General features: G+C 43.9%; 1 protein-coding gene and 2 long non-coding RNA genes across 20 annotated transcripts in view; 2 read left to right on the top strand and 1 right to left on the bottom strand.

Moving 5' to 3' along the window:
- LOC146520819 (uncharacterized) overlaps positions 1–10,793 on the bottom strand; it is a 447,384-nt gene extending 436,591 nt beyond the window's left edge. The window contains exon 1 of the long non-coding RNA XR_014873729.1: positions 8,849–10,793. This is a non-coding gene — a long non-coding RNA (uncharacterized LOC146520819). The remainder of the gene's footprint in view (positions 1–8,848) is intronic.
- Positions 1–24,477, top strand: part of nfixb (nuclear factor I/Xb) — a 139,335-nt gene that overhangs the window by 49,056 nt on the left and 65,802 nt on the right. The window lies entirely within an intron of this gene.
- Positions 233–24,477, top strand: part of LOC146520818 (uncharacterized) — a 30,167-nt gene continuing 5,922 nt past the window's right edge. The window contains exon 1 of the long non-coding RNA XR_014873726.1: positions 233–834. This is a non-coding gene — a long non-coding RNA (uncharacterized LOC146520818). The remainder of the gene's footprint in view (positions 835–24,477) is intronic.

Genomic DNA, 24,477 nt, shown 5'->3' with positions numbered 1-24,477 from the left:
ACAGAATCAGAACACAGGGCTGTGTGGAGAAAACACATTTGTCTTCAGTGCTGATAAATCTGTAAGCCTTCGACTCCATCGTATCAAGAGGAGTGTCTGTCGTCGTTGTCGGGCACGCTCCGTTTTGCGTAACTACTTTTAAATCCCGGTAGCTCTGCAACCACGTGAGCTAGCGCAATAATTTTTTTTGCATATGAAACCGGAGGAGTTGTACTTACATCTTATGTGCGAACTATCACATGTCCGCCATGACCTGCCCGAAACCGGAAGTGACGTCATTTTTGCGGAAATGTAGTTTTTAACCATCAGGGCCTCATGAGCCTATACTGGTGTTTTTAAAAGTTATCTTTGACTTTATGACTTTGTGTTGTTTCTGGGATGCTTAGGACTCATATTGCACTGCTGGAAATAGTTTATTTTGATGCATATGCTGCTTTTTTGCAAATTTGCATTATAATATTTCTTTTCGTTTTTCCTGCAGTATATAAAAATTGGTGTATTTCAAAAATAAAACTATGAAGACACTCAAAATAAATTTCCTGTGGTGGGAAACTATTTTGTGCAACTTTTTTGTATTTACAGTTTTGAGGGATAAGCCTCTTAAATTTCTCTAACTAGAAATATATGTTAAAAAAACAAAAACGATTTTCAATTTTTTTGTAGTTTATTGCACTTTTTTGCATTTTATGTAATTACTATGCACTTAATGCAGACATATTATTAAAATTTAGGCTGTAATGGTTGTATTGATGTATAGCAACTTGAAATGCTCCCAAAAATGGCTCCACAGCATGTAAACATATAATATAAGCTCTGGACTTGGTTCTATGGTAGGTCTTAAAGGGTTAAAGCTGCACCCCTGTGTATTTTACAGTAACACACCCACTGCGTGTGAATTGGCTGCTCTTGTGTTTTCGATGCCGACTGATTTAAATGTTCAAAGATCAAACCCCAGCGGCTCTCTTCAACTGCAAAGGAGTCGAGTGTGTGAAGTGTGCTTTTAGGTGTTGTTTGCCTATCTATTCCAATGGAGAGAGAGTGTGTGTGTGCGTGCCTTCACGAATGCCCATGTGCACTATAGAAGCAGGCTGAGTGACAACAAACGCTGTCTGCAGCAGAACATATGAGTGTCCTCTCTGGATGCACCTGAGCCCCCTTCACACCTGATGCCTGTGGGCCTTGTATGGACACACGGAGAGAAACAAGCGCATTTGCAAACAGACATGCACAGAAACAGCGCATGCACTGGCTTGACCCTGCTGGAAACTGGCACTTGGAGTGTTTTTATGGGGTGTGCGGGGCTCCGAGTGAGCTAAACCAGGCCCCAACTGGGTCCCCCCTCACTGGTCTTTGACTGGGTGCAATCTGTCGCCACAAAAGTAGAAAACCGTATGCTCTCTTGAAAATTCATACTCTGCTAGGAAGCAGTTTGCATGTGATTGGAAGGTGCCGGTCGTTACAATGAGCCTTTTTAGTCAGTGTCTCTGGTATTGCTCTAGCAGCAGCAGAAGCAATGGAGCTGATCTACTTGGTTATTTGCCCTTTGTGTGGTAACATTTGATTGGTGTATTATTAGACACAGACCACCCTGCTTCTGAGCCCCACTTGAGTTTCCATTCTTCTGCTGCTCAGCTTTAATGTCAGGCGCTCCTCCAGCAACCCAAACATACACAGAGAGCATTAACGTAAAGGAGGAGAGGCACCGTCGCAGCAAATTCGCTGTGCTTCAGCGGCATGGCGATAGGGAACGTAATCCAAGCCTCAGTGTTTATTTTAAGAGCTGATGATCTAGAGATGGCCATTAAAAGCAGAGGGCAAACAATTTAAGAGCAGTAAATCTGAATGGAGGAGAGGAGTGGGTGTGGGAGGACGGGGAGGAAAGGAGGGAGGATAGGGTGGTTTCTGTCACTACCTCGCTCTCCTTCCACGCAGTGGAAAAAAATACTTGAGATGACAGTGAATTAGAGCAATCTGGCCTTCATTCTGTGGTTAGATTTTTATCTGCGGTTTTGGCCCTGAGAGCATCGAGGATCTTTGCTTTCTTTTTTCCTCCCCGTCTGTTCTTTTACTGTTGTTTCTGTTCTTTTCATCTGAGTTCAGGTTCCCTTTCGGCCTGGCTGTAAAACAGACCTTAACGAGATACCGTTCACACCACGGGCGCCAGCGCTCGTCCCTTTAACCGGGCTACCACAGCGCAAGATGCAAAGTTATCTGTGCTTTAATATATATTTAATATAATATGCTGAAACCAAAAGCATCCACTCGAACTATTGATGTCCATGAAGGGAAACCCTCGCAATGAGAACCGCGATAATAACCGGAGAATATCAAGATGCATAAAGGATCATAACGCTGAGAAATGATATCTTATATGTTGTTACACAAGATAAAAATACACTAAAAGAACATGTGAAAGAGAAGGGCCGATCTGAGCCTTAAGGATAACGACTGTGATAAAAGTAAAGCCGTGTGTGTCACATGGCTTCAGACGGTGAAAATGATCCGGGCTCTGCGGTCGCAGCAGTAATGATGGTGTTGATGAAGGAATGAACTCAAAGAGCTCGTCTGACACTTGGTACTTCTGCCAAAAAAAGTAACGAAAAGCTGGGAACCTCTGCCCGGCATCATTATCCTCTCGCCAAATACTTTGCAGTAGCTGTTTATTGAAGCACCGTGACACTTATAGCGCTAATATTTTTTCCACCGTGCTTTGCGACGCACTTGATGTTGCCCAAAGTCGAGCTCACCAAAACCCGTGGTTCTCCCTGCTTCTAGTTTCTCGCCCATCTCCTTCTCGTTGGTCTTTAGATGTGTGATGAAGTAATCCCAACATATTTAAGATCCTAAAACAAACAGCCAAATTACACACATTCTTCCCCCATGCTGATTCGTGGAAGTTGTTAACCAAATAAAGCTCCCTTTTCTCTTCCCCTCTTTCCATCTCACTCCTGCTCTCAGTGGATCTGTCCTGGCTGGGACTCTTAGCTGAAATAGCCCCGAGCACAGAGCCTCTTTTGTTGTCAGGCTTTTTTTCTCTACAAGGTGTTTGTGAAAAAGAACAGGATTTTCTCTTCTGGGCTCAGGTCCCTCCATCACTGCACTGCTGCCTGTCTGGCTTGCTTGGTCCAGGTCTGTTCTGGTAAACAGCCTTGCCTGACACTCACTGTTTATCACACATAGCAGTGAAGTTTAGCCGATTTTATTTTGGCAATGGCTTTTGCTTGGAATGTCTTGCAATTATTCTTTTTTTCTGCATAAACTCATGTTTGTTTTTCTTTTTATATAGCATAAATGCCTCAAAGATAGATGCCGTTTGTTTGAAGGCTGATTGTTAAAATATTAGCAACACTTAAATGCTTTTGAGTTATATAACCTATAATCCACTCCAGTACACCAACAGTATTGGACTTTTGTTTTCCTATTTCCACCTGTAACTACAGGACATGCAGTTAGCTAGCTTTATAACAAAAGCAGACTAAGCTAGCTACTAGCTAGTGAACATAGTGGGCCATTTGCTGGCTAAGGAGACAGGGATTTTCCTTCATGCTGTGTTTTAGAAAAAGCAGTGCTCTAAGGCTACGTCCACACGTACACGGGTATTTTTGAAAACTGAGATTTTCCGTTTTCGTTTTAAAAAATAATCCCGTCCACACGTAAAGGCAGAAATGAAGGAAAACGCTGCGAGGAACATGCCAAAGCAGCAGGTGGCGCTATATACCTAACCGTGCAGAAATGTTGGCCAATCAGAAGTCTAGAAGCCTCGGTGGGAAAAAGTCAACAAAGCTGGGGCATAGAAGCAGAACCGAGTCGTATGTGTGGAGGGACAGTAACTGTGTGTGTATATGTAAGCATTTAAACACTGCAGAGAAGTAACAGTAACAGTATTGTAGAAATTCATTTCACCGAAACAATAACGTGGCGCACAGTGTGACGTCAAAAAAGGCGCACACCTTTGACGCTGCGTTTTCTGCGTTTTCTCCGTTTTTCTCGTCCACACGTAAATGCAAAAACTGAGTTTTTGAAAATATCCACCCTGGCCGGAGTTTTTAGAAATCTCCATTTTCAGTGACCGAAAACGCCGTTTACGTGTGGACGAAAGGTGCAAACACATAGAAAAATCTGCGTTTTCAAAAATACCCGGGTACGTGTGGACGTAGCCTAAAAGAAAGCAACTCTGAAAACACCCATATGCAGCAAGAATAGATGGCCTGGTAGTAAAAATAAATGTTTCACTGTATAAGTGAAACTGATGATTATAGATGATTATCTATATGTTCTGTTCCATATTTGTATCCTTTGACTTTACTAGAGCGACTATATGTTTCATGGTTAAAAACCAACCTTTAAGTTAAGGGCTACTGGGCCCAGGACGTGGCATTGGACATATCTTCAGTTGGGATTCATGTTTTCAAAATGTTAATACTGTGTATAAAGAAACAGGCAGTAGATTTATTATAAGATAATCCATAGGTGGCATCGAACACGGCAACAATGGTATAAATGGAACCTGGCCCCTACGGACGAATGCTGGAGATGTGATGGTCAAAATGCTGCGGTTTTACATATCTTATGGAGCTGTTCGGCACTTCGGGATTGGTGGGAAAATATAATGGAGGTAATTTTCAGTGTTTTAAAAAGGAGATTTGGTATCTCACCAAAACTGTCCATACTTGGTATAACCACAGAACTTTCTGATGGAGATTTTTCCAGTTATACAAAACGATGGATTATTCTGGCTCTTACTCAAACAGGTCCTGCTAAGACATTGGCGTAAAAAGAACCCCCCTCCCTATGAAGAGTGGCTAAAGACAATGGCTAAGTTGGCGTCTTACGAAAAAGTGACTCATGGTTTATTAGACAAATTGCATCAATATGATTGTATTTGGTCCTTTACAAGCTGGCTTTCTGTAACTTAAAGAACAGAAGAGTAATGACAGAGTGGTGGTGTGGGGATTGGTGTGCAAAGAAAGAATAGGATAACTTCCCTTTGTTTTTGTTTTGTGTTTTTTGTTTGTTTTTGTTTGTTTTTTAAACTATTTATTTATGTAGTTATCCTTAAGTTCTGCTATTGAAGTTTAAAAATTGTTGATGACAAAAAAACCAAAAAAACCAACCTTATTCATCTTACACTGGTGTTCGGGGCAGCCCCCAAGTTCATCCTCTGCTGTAACATGCTGTTTTAGCTTCCCTTCACTGATTGGCTGCCCATCACAAATGAAAGGTTTGAACAGCAGGAGGGCGGGTCTTCTGAAGCCATGTTCACTTACTGTCTGCACTATTTGACCATTTGGCCATTTTTAAGTTGTCTGCACTGTCTGAGTGACTGAAGAGCAGAGTTCAGGCTAAATTAAAGGTTTCGTGTATTCGCTGTGTCCCTTTCGAATGTGTGATGTGCATTTGTTCGTACTGAGAAACAAATGGTTAACAAAGCCATTTTGTAGCACTGACAGAAGGGAGCACACACACACAGACACACACTCCCTCGTTCAGGCAGACATGTGTTCTGCACAGCCTGTCATTGCAGAAGCCTTGATGTGGTCCCTGGGTGGCACTGATGCCTTTTATTGTTGTTTTATGACAACTTTCACTCTCTTGCTCCGCGATGCCCCGCCCCCTTCCTCTTTTCCTCATTCCTTCCCCTATCCCTGTGTCTCTGCACCCCATCCCACCTCCTCCCAATGTGTCCAAACCCACATCCATTTTCTCGCTGTTGCAATGGGATGCCTGTTTGTTTTTAGAGTGTAAACCATCCTGACACACATCCCCAGAGCAAAGCCCTGATGCAGGAATATGTTTTAGGAAGCAGTGGACAGCTTGGTCTCCATTTGCAGAGGTATAAACTGGGAGCTGGAGCCAGTCCAGGCCTTGTTCCCAGTTTTTGTCGATTGCGGTTGACAGTTATTGTTTTTGGTTTTACTTGAATAATAGGGTTGGTAACAGCAGAGTGACGACCTGCCATGACCCGCTGATGGTTGTGCGCCGCGTTTTGTTGAGGCCTGCGTTTGTCAGGTAGAAATTCAAAGCGTCTGGTTCACTCGGGGGCAAACGAAACATTTGCAAAAATGTTCAGTTTCTTGCCTCCACTGCTCCATCTCTGCACCTGTCACGCTTGTGTTTTGCTTTGAGGATTTATGACACCATGATTTGTTTGTCATAGATTGTAATTCATTATTCTACCGACTGAAGTGGGATAAACTGGACTGATTGAACAGCAAGCACGTTTCATGAGGCACACGGCTGCACTTCAGGGGTAATTGCTGTTACAGAGACCTCTCTGTGAGTGCAACTCTTAACATATACATTTGTGAATGTTTAAAAAATTGCCCCGGTGTTTATAGGAGTGCTGATTTAGGGCGATGCTGTTAGATAATTAGGTAAAAATGGAAAGAGTTTTTGCGTGGAGATTGTGGTTATGCACTTTCAAACAGACTGACGCACACACACAGAATGTTTTGCATGTCTGCACCTTAATTAATGAGGTCTTTGGGAGTACAGGCCCTGCAGCGCTGTTGGGTAAATGAGTGAAGCGAGTCACCTCGGGACAGCAACAGGTAAATCCTGTTTAGATCAGCCCCAAGGCACTACTTGTTCCTTAATTTGGCTACGAACGCAGTCTTCCCTCCCTTCTCTCAGCCTAATCACCTCAGCACCACTTCGTAATCTTGTGCATGCACCCTCTCTTCATTTCTTGAGGTTTTCTTAACAAGCTTACATCTTTTCTGGGTCTTTGACCTGAAACTGTTTATCACGCATGCAGGCTCTTCTCCGTCATGTTGCTTAAATGGCCTACTGGGTTACTTAAGGTAGCAAATGTGGAGCAGCAGGTCAAGGTGATACTGACACTATTATGTCAACAGAATCTGCTTGTTTACCGAATGAGCTGTGCACAGGTATTGGACAGGCTGTCATAGCTGGTTAGGCACTACTAAATTATGTGATATCTTGGCTACGCTCAAATATGGGTGCGGTTGGAGTTCAGATAGAATCAGTTTGTTTCCCTTTGCCTCGGCAAACAGTTAGCGTGAGTCTGTAATTAGCACCTCTAACTTTGTTAGCGCTCCTAATTTCATTTTCGCAGCGAGCCCCATGACTAGCCCTACTAACAAAGATACAGGAAGCTCAAAGTAGCCCGCTGCCTGAGACTTCCACTTTGAACATTAGTGGGGAATTTCAACACGCTGCTTCCATCTTCTCATCTAAACTTCAGGCCTTGTTTTCAGCTGTTCTCATTTTTACTTGTTGCAGAATAAAACATAACTATGAACTGAATCATTTGCCTTATTTGTTGATATCAAGAAACAGTGGTGAGTGGCTCCTTTAGCCATTCTCCTTCTCTAGACTAACATCATGACTTCTTGGATTATGCTGTTCCAGCTCATTTCTTTTACCTCAAACTACAGCAGAAGAGAGATGTCACTGATCTGAACATTTACAGGAATCATCAACTCATATTTCAGACCTAATGTGGCTGTGGCAGCTGCAATGTGGCTAGTGTTTTTTTTCGGGCAAGTGTGTTTAGAAAGCAGCTAACGACCAATTGGATTCCAGCGTTCCTTCCTGATCCATCTGTGCTCCTGCTGTGAGTATAACTTACAGTAGCGTGGAGGGTCTCTTGAGGTCAGGGAGCTGAAAATCACAAAGACATGTGGAATGCTGAAAGTTGGCCAATACAAACAGGCAGCCTTGGCTCTCCGTCCATGCAGAGCACAACAACCACCAGTTAGCTATACCACCAACCTCTCGCTAAGCTCAGGAACAACCAAATTCTGTGTGAGCGACGGTTGGCCACAAGGGGGCAGAAAGTATAATAAGTGTGAATAGCTAACATTAAAATTGGCTACTTTAGCAATGGATCATTTGACTATACATTAGGGCTGCCACAACAATTATTTTGATAGTCGACTAGTCACCGATTATTTTAGCGATTAGTCGACTAATCAGATCATCATCCATTGGACGTAAAACATACAGCTTATTGCACCAGCAGCATCTGCTCTTATATAACTATCATTAGCTTACAGCTTTAAGTGTTTCAGGTATGTGCTAACTAAAAATAAAGACAAGATGATAGTTTATTAAATTTAAATGAAGTTTGCAGATTGTTTCAGTGAAGTTTAATAAACTCCTTGTTATCTAAAATATAACAGGACACCGGAGTAAATTCTCGAGCATCTCACACTTCTGATAATCAGCTGTCTGCTTGATGTTTATTCAGCTGTGTAAAAACTATAACTTTAATCTCAGCCAAACCGATTTACTCAGGAACAAATACAATACTGAAAAAAGCCAAACAATAACATTTTTAAGTTATCTAAGTGACTTATATATCATGTTTAACCTGAGTAGCGAAAGACAGCGGTGGGTTTGAAAACGATTAGCCGGGAGTCCGGTGTTCTCACGGCTCTAGTTAGCCTAGCCCCCGGCTAGCTATCGAGCTAGTGGCTAACAGACGTCTCCGAAAACGTCGGAGCGCTTTTGAAAATATGTGGTGTCTTGATAAACTGAGCAGATATTTGAGGTTTACACAGCTACATTCTCGCCTGAAAATATGTTAAACGTTTATTTTGTGACCCAGAAAGAATAATAAGAGTAATATTAAAACTAACTAGCTGCCGCCATTGTTGGAAACTGAGCTGGGCTGCGCTATGAATTCTGGGACACAGCTTCTTCTTCTTCTTCGGGGTTTAACGGCAGCTGGCATCCTTGTACATGCAGTGCTGCCATCTTCTGTTTCAGTCCGTTATTACACTCTTAAATCCTACTACTTATTCCTGCGTCTTTTGGGATCTTACAAAGCTTCAAACGACGTCGGCTATTAAATCAGTCATCGACGATTTTGGTAGTCGACGTAATCGTGGCAGCTCTACTATATATACGTCTTTATTCGCTGTAAGTATCGATGCCTCAAGGAATCTCCTGATTGTAGTCTCCTTCAGCTACCCTGAGATTTTTAGTTAGCCTATCACTGTATATACAATATTAATGTCAAGCATTCATATGTGAACATGACATTTTGAAATCTTGTGAGAGCTGCTTTGCTTGATTTAGAGCCAGATGTGTTTTGCTGGGAGGTTCCAGTGTTACGTTTTCTGGTTATGCTAGCAAACTGCGTCTATTAGCTTAGCGCTAAGTAGTAAAATACTCAAAATTTCACTTGAAGCAGCAGTTCCCACTTGGAAAATTCATTTAGAACAGCATCCAAGTGAAAATTGTGAACACGCATGAGTCATGAACATCGGACTCTTCCCCATCATTACCTTCCTTCCCACGTGATTTGAACACAACATGTTCAGCCGGCTTTCACTGTCCCCTCTTCATTTTGTCGTACACATTGATCGTTGCAAATGGATAACAAGTTGCACCATCAGCAGCGGGACACAAATGAGTGAAATGAAATGCTCATCGTTGTTGATTTGCGTGTGGTTTGCAAAAAAGTCATATTTGTCAGTTTAGCTACAAGGCTGCACCTTTGCCTTTGCACACAAAGTCCAGAGTTTGAATTTTGAACAAAAACAGACTTCACAAGGAGCTGACTCGGGTTTTCTTCCCCCATTTTCTAATCAAAACCATTATGAGCTTCACCCACAGAGGGACGATCCATGAGGCTCAGTTTCTCTCCTCGGCACACATCCATAACAATAGAGGGCATTTTGGTCCAGCAGAACTCAGTTGGCTGGATCAAAATGAGGGGAGCAGTTAGGGTTTCACTTACAGAGTCAGAGAAAGAGAGTGGAGGGAGAGAGAGAGGCACAACGAGAAAACAAACACGCAGCGATTGTTGAATTATGGGTAAAGACAGCTGAGGCTAACCAGGTTTGGTTTCCACGGTGCGGTGGGGGGCTTATTGAAAAACAAAAAGTCTATGACTCAGTATTGCTCTCAAGGAGACTCTCAGGCTGCAGACGCTCTCCCCCCAGAAACTCAACAAAAACACATGCAGTTAAATAAAAAGGAGAACACCTTCAAAAACATAAAACCCCAGGGTTCAGTATGGTCATGAAAATGTTCCACGTATCCTCACTGTTAATGCCAGAAAGGGAGGAGGTTGGGGGGAAGGAGAGGAGGGATCTGTCCTCACATTTGCTATCAATTTAGGGCACTGAAAATAAGCACCAGGTTTCACTGGAGCCGAGTAGAACACCAGGAATGTTTTTCTATATAAAACCAAAGGACGGATGGAGGAACGGAGAGAAACGAGCTGGGAAGAGAAACGAGAGATAAGGTTGAGGGGGTAAAAAGGGAGCTGTGGGGTGATAGAGAAAACACAAAAAGCAACAGACGAGCGTTGCTGTATGACAACAGCACCCTCGGCGCCCTGGCTCCAGATGTGAAGCCGGTGTCGTTTGACAGCTTAAAGGGTGAAAGTCGGTGAGATGGTGAGCCGCGGTGACCCCGTTGGGAAGGGCGGGTACTGATGCCTGAACCTGGTGGATTTGCTGGTCGAAAGCATTAAATCATGTGCGTTATTAGACATCTGCTGAGGAACAGTCACTCACACATACTTGTCAGAGGCTTTTATAGCCCACTCAGCACAGTTGCGGCTCCATTTGCGTGTGTGTGTCAGTGGGCCTGATGGAGACCGGAGACTCCCTGAGGGCTCGAGTAGGCACAACGGATGAAGGAGGTTATCTTTTGAGAAGATAATCGATAGGTCTAAATTTGTCCCCGTTTTTGCTTGTGACACGGTTTGAACAGATGTAGCCAGTGTTAAGGGTCCACTCCTCACCTGTGTGCTCAAAACTCAAAAACCTCATGATTTGGGTGGTGCTTATCCAGATGCCAGGTAGGCTGGTGTGGTGGATGATTGGTCTGAATAGGTAAACTAAGTAGTTAAACATAATGGTAGAAGCCGCTTTCAGCCATACAAAGCAAACTATTGCTGATGTGTGCTGATTGGTTGGTTGTGGAGTTACAATAAGAGATTTCTCTTGATCTCGCTGGTTTCAAATGACTCCAACTAGGGCTGCACGATTAATCGTTAGAAAATCGTGATCTCGATTCATACTTATGTACGATCTCATTTCCAAATGACAACGATTTAAAAAAAAAAAAAAAAGACGACGATTGTACCGCATTTTGATCCGGGACGTAATCTGCATGAAAACAAGCGCTCACTCTTCCTGCTCAACAAATGACGAGGGCGGAGCCTCATACCACGTGATACAGAAGCTGGCTGCTAAAATTAGCAGGAAAAAACAACGGCGAGCACGTCAGGGATGACGAGAAAGTGACAGGAGAAAATCCGTCCCGGTCAACCACCCAAACATCAATAACAGGAACCTTATACAGCGCTTCCCTACACCCGTCGACCTCCCGCAGGCACAAAGAAATTACAGAGGCTGTTACTTATCACCTGACCAAAGATATGGCTCCATCAACACTGTGCAAAACGAGGGATTAAGGAAAATGATCAACACCCTAGACAAACGCTACACAGTGCCGTCCCGCAAATATTTTTCTATTGTTGCACTACCTGCTCTATACACGCAGTGTCGAGCAACGACAAAACGTGAGACATTTGTTGTTTTTATGTTTATTTATTGTTTTTATGTTCAGTCTCAACTGTTACGAAGTTGATGTGCAGTTAATAAGCGCAATAAATATTTATACTGGAAAAGAAAATCAAGAAAATCTCAATTCTAAGCCAAAAAATCGTGCAGCCCTAACTCCAAAAGACATCAAGTGCGCAGTTAAATCAAAGCAGGTGTTAGAAACAGGCTGAGGAATGAGCCCGTTTTTTGTTTTTTTTTAAAGAGAAAAATCTAGAAATTTAAATTCATCGTTTTTCCTGGCTCCTTCTCCAGAAAACATAATTTTCTTAAAATGTTTTAAAACCTATGACAATGCATTTTAGGGCTCTTTCCCCTCTATTGTGAAACGTCAAGCAAGTGCCCACTGAGACTTACTGCACATTGAGTAAGCTGAAGATAATGGAGAGTTTTAATGATTTGCTGAATGTAAGCAGTTAATATGACGTGTTTGTGCCTCTCCAGGAGTACTGAAACTCACGCACTCTGGTTCAATCAGTTCAGCTTCTTTCAGCTGCTGCCTTATTCATCAGAGGTCATCACAGTGGAGCGATCCACAGACGCCCTTCATAATGCAACCCACCCCAGGGTTTGTATCTCCTCCGAGTCTTGAACCAGATCTTTAGGAGAATGTGTTAACTACAGTTTTACTAGCAAACGTGCTAAATATTACTCACGTGAAAATCAGTTCACATTAACAGGGTTTTGTTTTTGTGAGTTTATGTGTGACTGAAAGTTTAGGCACCACTCCTGGTTAGTTCTGAGAGACACCGTCAGATTAATACTCAGCTGGTCGGGAGTTTGTATGCATGAGGCTGTGAGACACAGCGTCTGTCTTTCACAGTGAGCTGAACTCCAGCAGCAGACTTTAGTCGAGTTGTTGACCCACTAACAAAGCTCCTTCACCCAGCTCTTCCCACCAACAAAGTGCTGCTCTTACGCTGATAGAAACAGTTGAAAAAGACTAGAAACAAGGAGGGAGTTAAAGAGAAAGCAAGCTAGAGGGGAGAAAAGGGGGGTAAGAGACAGACCAGATGTGTCTTTTGTTTAGATTTGAACGGAGCGGAAAGGATGGGTGTAGGAGTTAGGAGGCGAGCTTTGCAAGGAAGAGAAAGAGAGGGAAAGCAAGTGGGAGTGAGGTTTTTTTTTAAAGAGTAGGACTGTAATGAAACCAAAGCATTCAAAGCCGAGCGCCTGCATGTGGGGAGGGGGCCTGCTCTATACAGTATGTGATTACCTACCAGCAAAACCACATTCATTATACTAATTGCTACAATGGTCCCAGTGGTTGGGAGCTGAAAAGGGTGGTGGTGGGGGAGGGTGACAGTGAGAGGGGCTGCATTGTTAACATTTGTTAGGCTCATTGACTCCAGAATTCATGGTGTCTGTCATCATAGGTCGCTGGGATATTCTCCAGGGTCTGCGTGTATAGAGAAACTGATCATCTGGAGGTCGGGCCCAAGACCCGTTTCCTCTAAACCTCACTGCGCCTACATCAACATCCTACACCCTACCAGCTCAAGTCCTGCGTAACAGCACGCTGTGCCTCTAACCAGATTGCCCCGCATTGTCACGAGTGCGCACGTTTAGCATGTGGTATGCATTCAGGCCCCCTCACCCCCGAAAAGCAGCGAGACATGAACCAAAACAGAACCGTGCAGGCCAAGATTTGAACGATGGAAAGACGAGGCCTTCCTGCGTTTTGCTGCACAAAATAGCCAGGCTTCCAGCAGCTTGTGTCAATATTTCACTCTGCGTGTGTGTGTGTGTGCGCCAGTGTGTGCACAGAGCTCTGAGCAGATGACTGCTATGACAGTTCGAACATGTGCGATGGTGAGCACACAGAGACTCACGCAGCTCAATCTGTTGAGTGTCGAGCCCGAATCAACCCAACTGGGGGAATGTTGCCAGTTGTGATCGTCAATATGGCCGGCAGTTGTTTGCGAAACGTTTGCAGCACGTTGCTGAATTCTTTAGCGTGCCTTCACAGGAAATGAAGGACTAAAATCTTTTCTCCTGCTCTGCTCCGTCTCGAACGCGCTCTCACCTCGAGCGCTGCTTACAAACTCTCGGCGTGTTTATGGAGTCAGCTGGACTCGCTTCCTCAGCGCGATAGCATTCGGATCATCGCCTTTCACGATGATTTTGATCCTGTATTTTCCAGACTAACTCTCAGCCTGTCTCCTCTCTTGCTCAGCTCTTTTATAAGCCGGCCTACAGCGAGGATCTGCGTCATGTGTTTTTACTCTCTGGCTACAGAAGCGGTGCTTTTTCAAATTGTGCAGACAAACAGGGACAAAAGTTAGTAGGTGGTAAGCAGGGCTTCTCTTGCATACTGATGTGGTGAAACAGGCAAAATCAAATAATAACTACAAGTTTGTTTGGACTAAACCTGTGTGCAAAAAAGTTCTTGTCTAACGATGATTAAAAAGTTTGAAATGAGTACTGGGTGACCTCACGGTTCATGCATGTAACTATATATATATATGGGCACTTTAATCCACAACTTTCTTATCTGACATATAAATATTTACTTCTAAAATTTACTGCAAGAGCCAGAAGTGTGAGAGTGTGCACACTAGTTTGAGGCAACAGTACTTGAGTAAATCTACTCTGCAGCACTGGCTGTCCAGCCCCTTCTCTTCGCTTCCTCCTAGTTCCTCTCTGTCTTTGAGGCTATTCCTGCTTTGTTACTTCTTTCTAGGCCGGCAGCAGCAGGAGGCGGTCTGGCCAAGGTGGCTGCTGTCAGCCGACACAGCCAAAGTAAATGAGCAATTCTTCCCCCGTCTCTTGGACGTGTGCGCTACTGTTGTTGGAAGCTAGAGTCAGGAGGGAATTCCACTATGTGCGCTGGCTTAATATTTTGCACACAGCACTTGTACGTTGATGCATATGTTCGAGTGTGTGTACACACACAATCAGTCAACAAGGTTGATGACAGATTCTCGTCAACTGTCAGGTGGTTTTTACGTAGGTCAGAAATAGCCACGGGGCTATGGGAAGAATCGGGGGATCAAGTGTGGCACGATGGGGCCGGCATGATAACGGCGCTCTGGGTCTGCTTTCTCGCTGGAAGTCGACAGCTCACAGATGATATCGCGTTTCCTCATCCTGGCACATCACCCCCATCAAAGTGCCCCCCAACCTTCCAGCAGCCCTGCCTGTGTTGAATACTCGCTGGGTCAGAGCTAAACCGCAGAGGCCTGAGTAATCAGACCACACACGCTAAGGGAAATGGAGAGGAGAAGGACGGTGTTATGGGAGTTTGTTGTTTGACAGTTAATGCTATTCTGGGGGGGGGGGGCAGGAGGGTGGTCTGTGGTTTGGGGATGAGAGGCTTTTTTGTGCAGTATGTGTTATGTGAAAATCTTTGAGATCCAGAAAAAAGTGTTTTGGAGGAAGAAATAACACTTATTAGTGGGGATGTCACTCATAGTGGCCACACCCCCAAATGAGTGTAAGTGTTTACTGAAACGGGCAAAGTGAAAAAGAACAAAACAGGTTATAAAAACTATTTCATGCATTTCTTCTCTAATGTTAGATTTGAGTGCTCAGCCCCCAGTGGTCACTTAAGGAACTGCAGTTTTTGGCATTTAAAGTCAGCTTTATTTATTTAAACACCGTAAGAGTCCACGTGTGGTCTCAGAAGTTAATGTATTTAAAATAATTTTTTCTTTTTTAAAGACTTTTTAACTTTTTGAGCATGCAAGTCCTTTTCTGCTCGTTTAGAGGATCTAAGTCCAGCTAATTGTTGTGGATAAATTATATCTTTAGGTTTATTGTCACTGGATTCTGGTTCTGCCGCCTGTCAGAGGATTTTGTTCATTACACGTACAGACTGCGTATGTACAGTTATAATGTGCAGATCATTGGCTAGCACTAGTGAGTTAAAAACAAAACAAACATGCTGAGTTTTGGGGGAAAGTGTATCGAACAATGATCCAAAAATTCTTTTTACTTAACATGAATGTCGAGACAAAGTCTTGAAATATTTGTGCGTAAACATGAAACAATGAAACATTGTATCGAGATTTGTTACAAGGTAGAAGTGTGAATCAGTGCCATGGTAACGTGTGTGCTCGCAGCTCGGTGACAGCGATGGCAGCTGAAACTCGCCCTCCTTGCTCGTTTGCTCGTTCTCCTTTTCCTTTTTTCTGTGGCACGAGGGACTCGCATGCAGGGTGCACTTTGAAGTGGCTTCTGGGAGGCCGTGGAGCGTGCCGAAAGGTCAGAGGTTACATCAACTGCGCCTCCCTGGACCTCCCCAACCCCCCTCCTTTGCCCCCTTAAATCCCTTTAACCCTGCGCACATACAGACACACACTCCTGTTTTCTTGTCAGTGCTACAGATCACTTCCAGACCCCCCCCCCCCCCGTTCCAGTGTATTCACACCTCCCCACAACTTTGTCCTTTTCTCTTTGTTTAAGTTCCCAACGCCACACACACCTGAACAGGGCATCGCGGCTCGAGCGTTAACAGGATAGATTATGTTGCTCTGTTTCCGTGTGTGAGAGACGTACATGTGGGCACGTGCGCCGCTTTTCAGGGGGATGTTTTGTTCTCCTCCCCGCTAACGCATAAGAATCTGTCGTTCGCTCGGCGAGGTGTGAAATTGCACCGTCGTCCGCTTCACCTGTCAGAGCGAGGCCGGCAGAATGACTCAGATCCGTTGGAGCCTCACATTCTCTTCTTTTCCTGTTCTGTGATTCGTATCTGGGTCTCGGCAGTCTCACCCCCCACCCCCTCCTCAAGCTTAACATCTGTTTCTAGTGAGGGCCAGAAAGGGGGGATGTTGAACTCTTAAAACTAATTAGCGCATTACCAAATGCTCGAGTTAGAAGAGGCCTCGCAAGGCCCCCAGTTACTCACCCCACTCCACAACTCCTCGCTGCTTCCTGCTGCACTGAGCCCTACATCTCCCTGCGTCCCGGGGGGCCGGTTTATCACCCAGGACCAATTAGAGTAGGAAGTGAGGTCACTGACCTTCTGTCAGGCCTCATCAGCTCCTGTGTCACCTGAGAGGGGGCACGCCACCACAAGGAGTAATGTACTGAGAGAGGGGCAGCTGACATCCTGAAGGGGTATGCTGCTTCCTTCAGCTTTTCATTAAGTGTGGACTTTGTGCCAAATTTTTTATCAAGGAGAGGCGTTGTGTAGTCTGCTAAAACCAATAACACAGATATGGTTTCCTTTCCACTGCACAACCTGGGTCAGTTCTGTTTACATTACAGTGCTGGTCTCCCACACTCACAGGCTGATGTTGTAATTTTGTAACAGCTTCCATTAATAATGTACATTTTTATTCAAGTCATCCAAAAAGAATGTGAGTTAATGTGGATACGATGTGCGAGGAGGGAGCTCAGAGGGTTGCTGTCATTGTGTTGGCCCACAGTGGAAATGTAAACACTGTGAAGGAGTTCCTGTGGGTAACAATAAAATAACCCTCTACTCCGTGTACTAGAAGTAACTTTATAGCAGCAAGGGCCATCACTATATAATCGTTTATACAAAGTCATACGATTCTATCTGTTCACTTAATGAATCCCTGCTGACACGAACAAAGTTGCTAATTTATAAAAATAATCTTTCCAGTATTAAAGCAGTATGATCGGTATACTCATTTTATTTCATGAAGTTATAATAGAGTACCAAACTGTAGTGACTCAAACAGACCGACCGCAAACTGGAGGACCAGCTGTGAGTCAAAGTGCAGGGCGCATGTTAACCTAGCAGCTAGCATAGCTCTGAGCACAGAGCATAGCAGAGAAGCTGCAGCAAGCGCAGACCACAAATTGGTAATTAAACTAAGAATGAGATCTCCTGTAACTCCAGGTGCAGTTAGCCTGTTCGTACAGGCTAACTGCACCTGTGTGAGTGACTCAGTCTAACAAAGCTGGACTGAGTCTCTTTGTTAACAAGTTTGCTGTGGGAATGTGGGAATGACACTCAAGTTTTTCAGGAAAACCGCACAACAACAAAAGAAAGATGAATGCCGCTAGCAGTAGTGATGATTCCTTAGTCATCGCTAAAGTGGGGAAGTGAGCTGTAACTGCAGTAACTACCTCTGACGAAGCGACCAAATGAAGAAATGTCACCAGCTTTCAATGCTCTCGGTGGTAACCTGAAGTAATGGTCAGATTTCAGCCTGCGCTAGGTTAAAGTAATGTATCAAGTTATGAGTTCAACGTTGCCAGTTTCACAGCATTGTATCCAGTATTTGTTCACACATTCATGTTTATCCTGTAGTTACTGTTTTAATCTGCATCAAAGGGCTTTATTTGACTCTTTATCTTAAACCAATAATATTGAATCTTCAGACGACTTCAGCGTTTTATGTTTGTCTCTGTATTTACAGAACGTGGCACCATTTTGAGTTTTTCTTGCGTAGTTTCGCAATGGGGGGAAAGTTTCCATTGCAGCTGCACTACTGTGAACTATTTTACTTGATAAATGTTTTCTTGCAGCAGGAAACCTGCAGAAGAACCAGACTAGGGGTGGGCGGCTATCTGCCTCCAGTGCTCAGGGAGGGGGGGGGAGCAAGAGAGAAAATGTGAGCGTGAAGCCATAATGCTAATTTATGTATTTTTCTTTCTTCCTTCATGTTTCTGCTGCCATCATGAACCGTCTCAACAAAGGTAAGAGAAAACTGTACTGACGTATCCGCTGAAGCATTTTCCAACTCACGTCACCTCCCTGTCTCCACACGTGTCCTGTCATACATGTTCTCTATTTCGCTGAACACCTTCTCATTCAAGTACAGTTTGTTTTTATTAGCATGCTCCTGCTTACTGATTCGACAGCACAACAGTCAAGTCTGACATTCAGGAAGAAGTATGCTGTGTGGGTGCAAAATGTAGCCAATCCTTATACATTAACTGCTGTAATCACCACAGTTAAATCACTCGTTAAATGTGCCCTGTGGAGTTTGCTCATTAACTGGCAGGCCTACTGTATATTTGCATTCAGTGATTCTCACGCAGAATGTGTGTTTGTAACTTGGGGATTTTTTTTGTTTAGCAGATTTGCGAGTATTTGAAGAGCCACATTTTTTAAATCGATGCATATTGTGAGCAAGATTGATGTGACATGGACACAATCCTTTGCATGTTCGTACAATCTGTTGATCAGCAGGATAATATAACATCGGCCTCGGGAAACTCTGGGGACTTCACAAATGTCGTTCAGATGTCCACTGAGGTTTGGTGCAAAACCTAGACAGTCCCTGTCGACCTACATATTACATTTTGAGGAAGTGCTTGACTATTCAACCAGTGGATAGCACGTTAGCTGCTGAGTCTGAAAGGTTGCCCAGTGATCTGCACTTGCCTATATTCTGTATCTGTGATGCATTGTTGTAAAATAGCAAAGTGCAATAGATGCAGACTGCTTTAAGCACCATAGTTCTGCATGACTTTATTATGGAAACGAGGTCTTCTCTGTAGGCTGTTAGACTGAACACTATGCTGCAGCAATACATAGATATAGATGTTAAGAAGGCCAGTGGTGCCCTCCATATAATCTGTGATGCTAGCACCATACCTTACACAGGTAACATTAGCCACAAGCTAATCTGACACTGTGCGCGTGAAGTGTTTTGGGGCAAAGTTTCACACATTTCAGCTTTAGATTTAGCATCAAATTTCACTGTTGATGAATGAATACAGTTTCTAATCAGCTCTTAAACACACATGTTTGGACACACAGTGATTAGCCTTCACCATAACACTGATCAACTGTTTTTCATTTCCTCCTTCCTGTTTAATTGACTTTACTTTTAAGCAGATGTTTATATCCTAGCATAAACAGCTGGTAACTATATGAGTGAGAACTGGCTATGTTACTCTCACCTGTTTAAGATGTGGCTTAAAGTCACAATTAAGAGCGCGGAGTGACAGGTAGGTGCCCTTTTGTGTTGTTCAGTATCTGGTTGCACTAAGAGACGCTGCGTTTTGTTTTGACCAAGTTAGCTAGACGCTGCTAGCGCAGGATGAGAGCGCCCCAGCTCCTAACCTCACATGTAAGCACGGTCGAATAAACAAAAAGGCAAACAAATCAAACTGTCACTGTGGGTATGCTCGTCCTTTACATCTACGTGTGATATCAGCGAAAAAAGGTTGATATGCAGCAGATCATAGTTGAAGCTTGTAGAATAAGTTGATTAATTGAAGTTATATTGAGTCAAATTCATTTTGAGACGGTTTCATAGCGTGTTGGAAAGACGCCCTCCTATTGTCCTGTTTTCTGTTCTAATGGCTACAACACAGAGGAGAGTTTGAGGCTCCCACTCCTCCTCTCCTTCTGTCAAGTCTCCACTGCAGTCACCCTCTCTATCCTCCCCTCCCAATCATCCGTCTCTCTTCCTCCTCCTCCTCTTCATCCTCCACCTTTCACCTCTCTCACAAAAATCTCCACTTCTTCTTTTTTTAACTCCTACCAGCACAGCCTCCATAACTCCAACTCCTCCTCCGTACAGTTCAGGTTCTTCATTCTCAGGATCTCTGCTTCTCTTCTCCTCCTCCGGCGGCCTCCCTTTCCACCCCCCTGCTCCAGCCTTCCTCCCAGGCCAGCTCTGTTTGCGCCTGTTTACCTCCATCCTTCCACCAGATGGTTTGTGTTAAAACTCTACGTTTGACAGCTCGGCTGATTTTACGTTTTTTTCCCTGATATTATTTTAACATCGGGGGGATTGCTCAGACCTGCAGGAGCACAGAAGAAAGGCAAGCAGGGGGTAAAAGGAAATTAAAATATGAAAAACCCCGATGTATTAAAAGCAATTATTCCATCATGCAAAGGGCAGCAGTCATCACTGGGCCCTTTTTGGTTTGGTTCCCTGTGTTACTTTTTTTTTTAAATAAATAAAGGCACATATAATGTAATATTGATTTAAATCACATCTGTTAGGGTGATTTCATCCACCCCCTCTCCCTCTGCTCCACGTCTTTTGGAAGGGAAAAGGGGCCCGGGCTGCCAGAAATAATTGCTTGTTTGCTGGTATTTACTTAAAATCTGTCAAAGATGGAGAGAGAAAATGAGTAAGTGCACGAGTAAGAAAGGGAGACGTAGAGAAAGAGAAACCCTCGGCCCCTACACAGATCATTATCTGCCAGTTGTCTTCCTGCTGCTGACAAGGAAGTATGTGCATATGTGCATTCCTTTCAATGTATACTGTACATATTGGCCATCGAGTCACAGCAGAGTAGGATGCTTTACTATACGGATGATTTGGTGCAGGAAAAAATGAAAATACAAACTTAATTTCAGAGTTTAAAGTTTACAAAATCGCAGCATATGGTCAGCAGGACGGTCTAAAATCAAAGGCAAAGAAATGCAAACCAATAAATCTGTCTAAAAGTTCTTTGCAGCTGCACAGTGGTTAAAAACGTCGCTATGAAATCAGTCCAGTTATACCAGTTTGACATGTGACTGGAGCTAACTCTGTGTACAGCTCGTCAAAACGTCTTTTTGTTTTCCTTATGGTTCCCAAATGTTTTATGCTTTTGGTGTTAGCATGGCAACAACATGTCCGACTTCATCCATTTTCACCTAAAAGCTACATTTCACACTAGCCTGATAAAATGCAGGAGATCGAGAGATCTTCCTCTGCAAACAGAGAAAACAGATGAAACTCTAGTGGTTCATCTTTCACGGTGAAAATCGTTTTAAAGCTCCACACTTTCATCAAACCGTGTCGTCTGTTCACTAATGAAAATCTCAATCTAAAAAAAGGTTTTGTTTTTAAAGCAAAGGTGCATCGTTGGTGTTTCTCAACAGTAGATTTACAGTTTGTTTTCATGCAGTTTACGTCATTTTTGATGCAATTCTTGCAAAGTCAAACACAGTGCATGAATTCCTATTCACTCACTAAGTGGAGTGCTTCTCGACAGCTGTGCACTCAATGCTGCCTCCGGAGACCAGAAGCTATAGTGGAGCAGTGATTAAAACATTAGACCCCTCTATATATATTCCAAATACAACTGGCAGCATTTAGCTGACACCTACTGAGAAGCTTTTCAGTGCACGGGGGGGCCAGCTTGTGATTTAACATTCCTGAAAAGATGCTTTTCTCTTTTATAATAAGCCAGCAGCCAAAAACGTGCTTATTGCTGAAAGTTGGATTCTTTTTTAAAGAGTGGAAGCAGGGGAAACAGCTATTACGACTCTGATAATGTTCTGTTTATTGAGCCATTTTTCTAGCATGTTTTCAGCTAGCAGTTATGCTAATGCGCCGACTGTTTAAAACAGGCATGAGTTTTTCCGTCATAGGAAAAGAGGTGCGTTTGTTAAAATGTCAAACCTCTCCAACTTCCTGTGAGGGATTGAATTTGATGAATTGTAAGTCACAATCGTAAGTTACAACCATTCAAGACGAGCTTGTTGTGTGCTGCCTGTGAACGACCTGCTCCTTCCTAGCCTGTTTAATCTTGTGCCATGGCTGTTTGATTTCCACTGAGCAGCATTAGTCAGATTACCGTGCTGCTTGTTTGGGAGGGAGGCCGTATTCTGCAGGCTGACTGAGCAGCTCTGCCTGACGCTGTGGCTTCTGCCAACGCGCTGTTCCCACCGTCTCCCTCCCCTCATCCTGCTCCCTTTCCCCTCCTTCGCTCAACTCGTTCCCTCCCCAACGAACCACAAACAATAAACCCTCTGTTACATTTAACCTCCTCACGTGTTTCCCTTTCTCCTGCTATCCCTCCCTGCTTCTGCCTCTTACTCACTTGTTGCTTTCCTCTCTCCCTCTCGTAACATTGTAGCTGTTTGGGTTCTGTCTTTGGTCTGTTACTCATGTCCCTCGGGTGTTTTGCGACTTGTTTTGTGGGCTTGGACCATGCAGCAGAACAAAGACAACACACACAAACTTGGTCAGGCCACCACTAACTCTTCCACTCCAAGCCAATGACAGCAGTGATTAGTATCTCATAACAGCTTAGATTGTGTGGAGAGTGGGTGCTTGCGTGCACGTTAGCTCGTACAATACCCTGGCAGTGGCGTTACCACTCATCAGAGCCGCACAGCAGCAGCAGCAGCAGCAGCAGCAATGGCATCGGGACAGCAAACAGATGTTGGCCTAATCTTCCCCTAATGAGATTGGTCCCTCATTCCTACGTCTTTATGGGAGCAGCAAGCTGGCAGGCAGGCAGGCTGACACTGTAGCTCTTTATGAGAAAACCACCACTGAGACAGCACATGCCTAGTAGGGTGTACGAGAGACAAGTGTAGTATTAGGCAGGTTGCAGTGTGCCGAAGGAGGTTTTCATTTGCTAGCTGAGTGGGCAGATGGAGAGGCCAGCAGGCAGGTAGGATGGTAGTGAGACGTGTAGTAATTCACAGGATGTGGAAGGCTTTTATCCAATGGCCTTCACTGGTCAATTCGATTAGGTCACCGTACAGCAAAGTACAGTTAATTCTCCAGATTAACATCATTGCTGCTTGTCTCAGACCACTAAACCAATTCACTTTTTCCATTTGGTGAATTTCATTACACAGTACATCAAGATCCGAGTTTAAACATTGCGGGTTGTTTTCTATAACAGCAAATTGGATTAGATAAGAATAGATAATAAGTGTGGGTTGAGAAACATCTGTGAGGCTAACATTGTTTCTGACTGTCTGGATTGACTTGGCACTGATGTCGGACATGAACAGCGGCAGTTCGTACTGACACAACCTTCAGCTTGTGCTAACTGGTTTCGCTAGCGGTCGTCTTTGCTGCTCTACCTTCCTGTACAGAGACACCTGCTGGTCTTGCTCTGAGCCAGCTTCTTTACTCTGTGTTTATTTTGTCCAACCCTGTCATTACCCTAGAAACATATTCAGTCGTTGGGGAAGAACATTACAATATTTTTAGGTCTGGGCAGCTCGTTGTCCCTTCTGGACTCTGGTTTTGCTCTTGTTTTTCTCATTTGCCATCTTGTGCTGTTTTTCTTTCTCCTGCCTCTTGCTTTTCCTCTTTCCGCTACAGCAGCATATGCACACTGGCAGCGCAGCAGTCATAATAGCAGGGTTAGAGTGCAGGGCCGACCACTGGACAGTGTTTGTACAGAATGCTAGCGTATGTCAAACCTGGCTTATTGAACTTAGACCGCAGCCTAAAACAGCCCGCAGCTCCGAGCAGCACAGAAATGCTCTGAGCACTGGAGAAACACGCTCACACACTTTTGTGCATGCTCAAACATATGCAGCATATTTATATGTATGCATACATATGCAAAGACATGCATGCGCAGACAGGGGTTAAACAGTGCGCTCTCTAAAAGAACGACCTCACTTGAGCCAGTAGGAGACTGCAGGCCGATGAAAAGCAAGCAAACAGCGAGGGGGCGTGTAGCACACAAAATGTCACATGAGAGAGTTTGTGTGACGCATATTAATTTTCATGTAAACTGATATACCTGCTGATGATCAGCTTTCATCTTGTGGACCCTGATGACCTTAGCAAGCATACTTAACACATGTTGTTCGACACGAGCGCGCAGGCTGAGCGACCGCGGCCCTGATCAGCGAGGTAATGTATCAGTCGTCTTTTTAATTCAACACTTGGCGGTCGTGTGTTGTGCTCGTTAGCTGGTAACACAGGCGTATGTAATCACCTTTTTATTAACGGTCAGCAGTTAAATTACAGCAACAGTAATAAGCTTTTAATAAGCGATCACCAGAAAAGCACGATATAAATATATATAGGATTGCATAGTACTGGGTGAACCAAATATTTCAAATATCAAATATTTCACATTCACACATTGTGTTTGCAGGTTAGCTGCTGGTTAGCTTCTGCAGTATAACGTGCATTTGCGAGACACGTTTATTGCTGTTGTGGTGTTACTTTGTATTTACATGGATACATTAACCCTTTAAGACCTTCCATAGAACCAAGTCCACCAGAGCTTATATTATATGTTTACATGCTGTGGAGCCATTTTTGGGAGCATTTCAAGTTGCTATACATCAATA

The sequence above is a fragment of the Neolamprologus multifasciatus genome, chromosome 4 (genome assembly GCF_963576455.1).
Source record: "Neolamprologus multifasciatus chromosome 4, fNeoMul1.2, whole genome shotgun sequence".
Lineage (NCBI taxonomy): Eukaryota > Metazoa > Chordata > Actinopteri > Cichliformes > Cichlidae > Neolamprologus > Neolamprologus multifasciatus.
The sequence above is the reverse complement of the archived record's forward strand: the minus strand, read 5'-3'. Positions and strand labels throughout refer to the sequence as shown.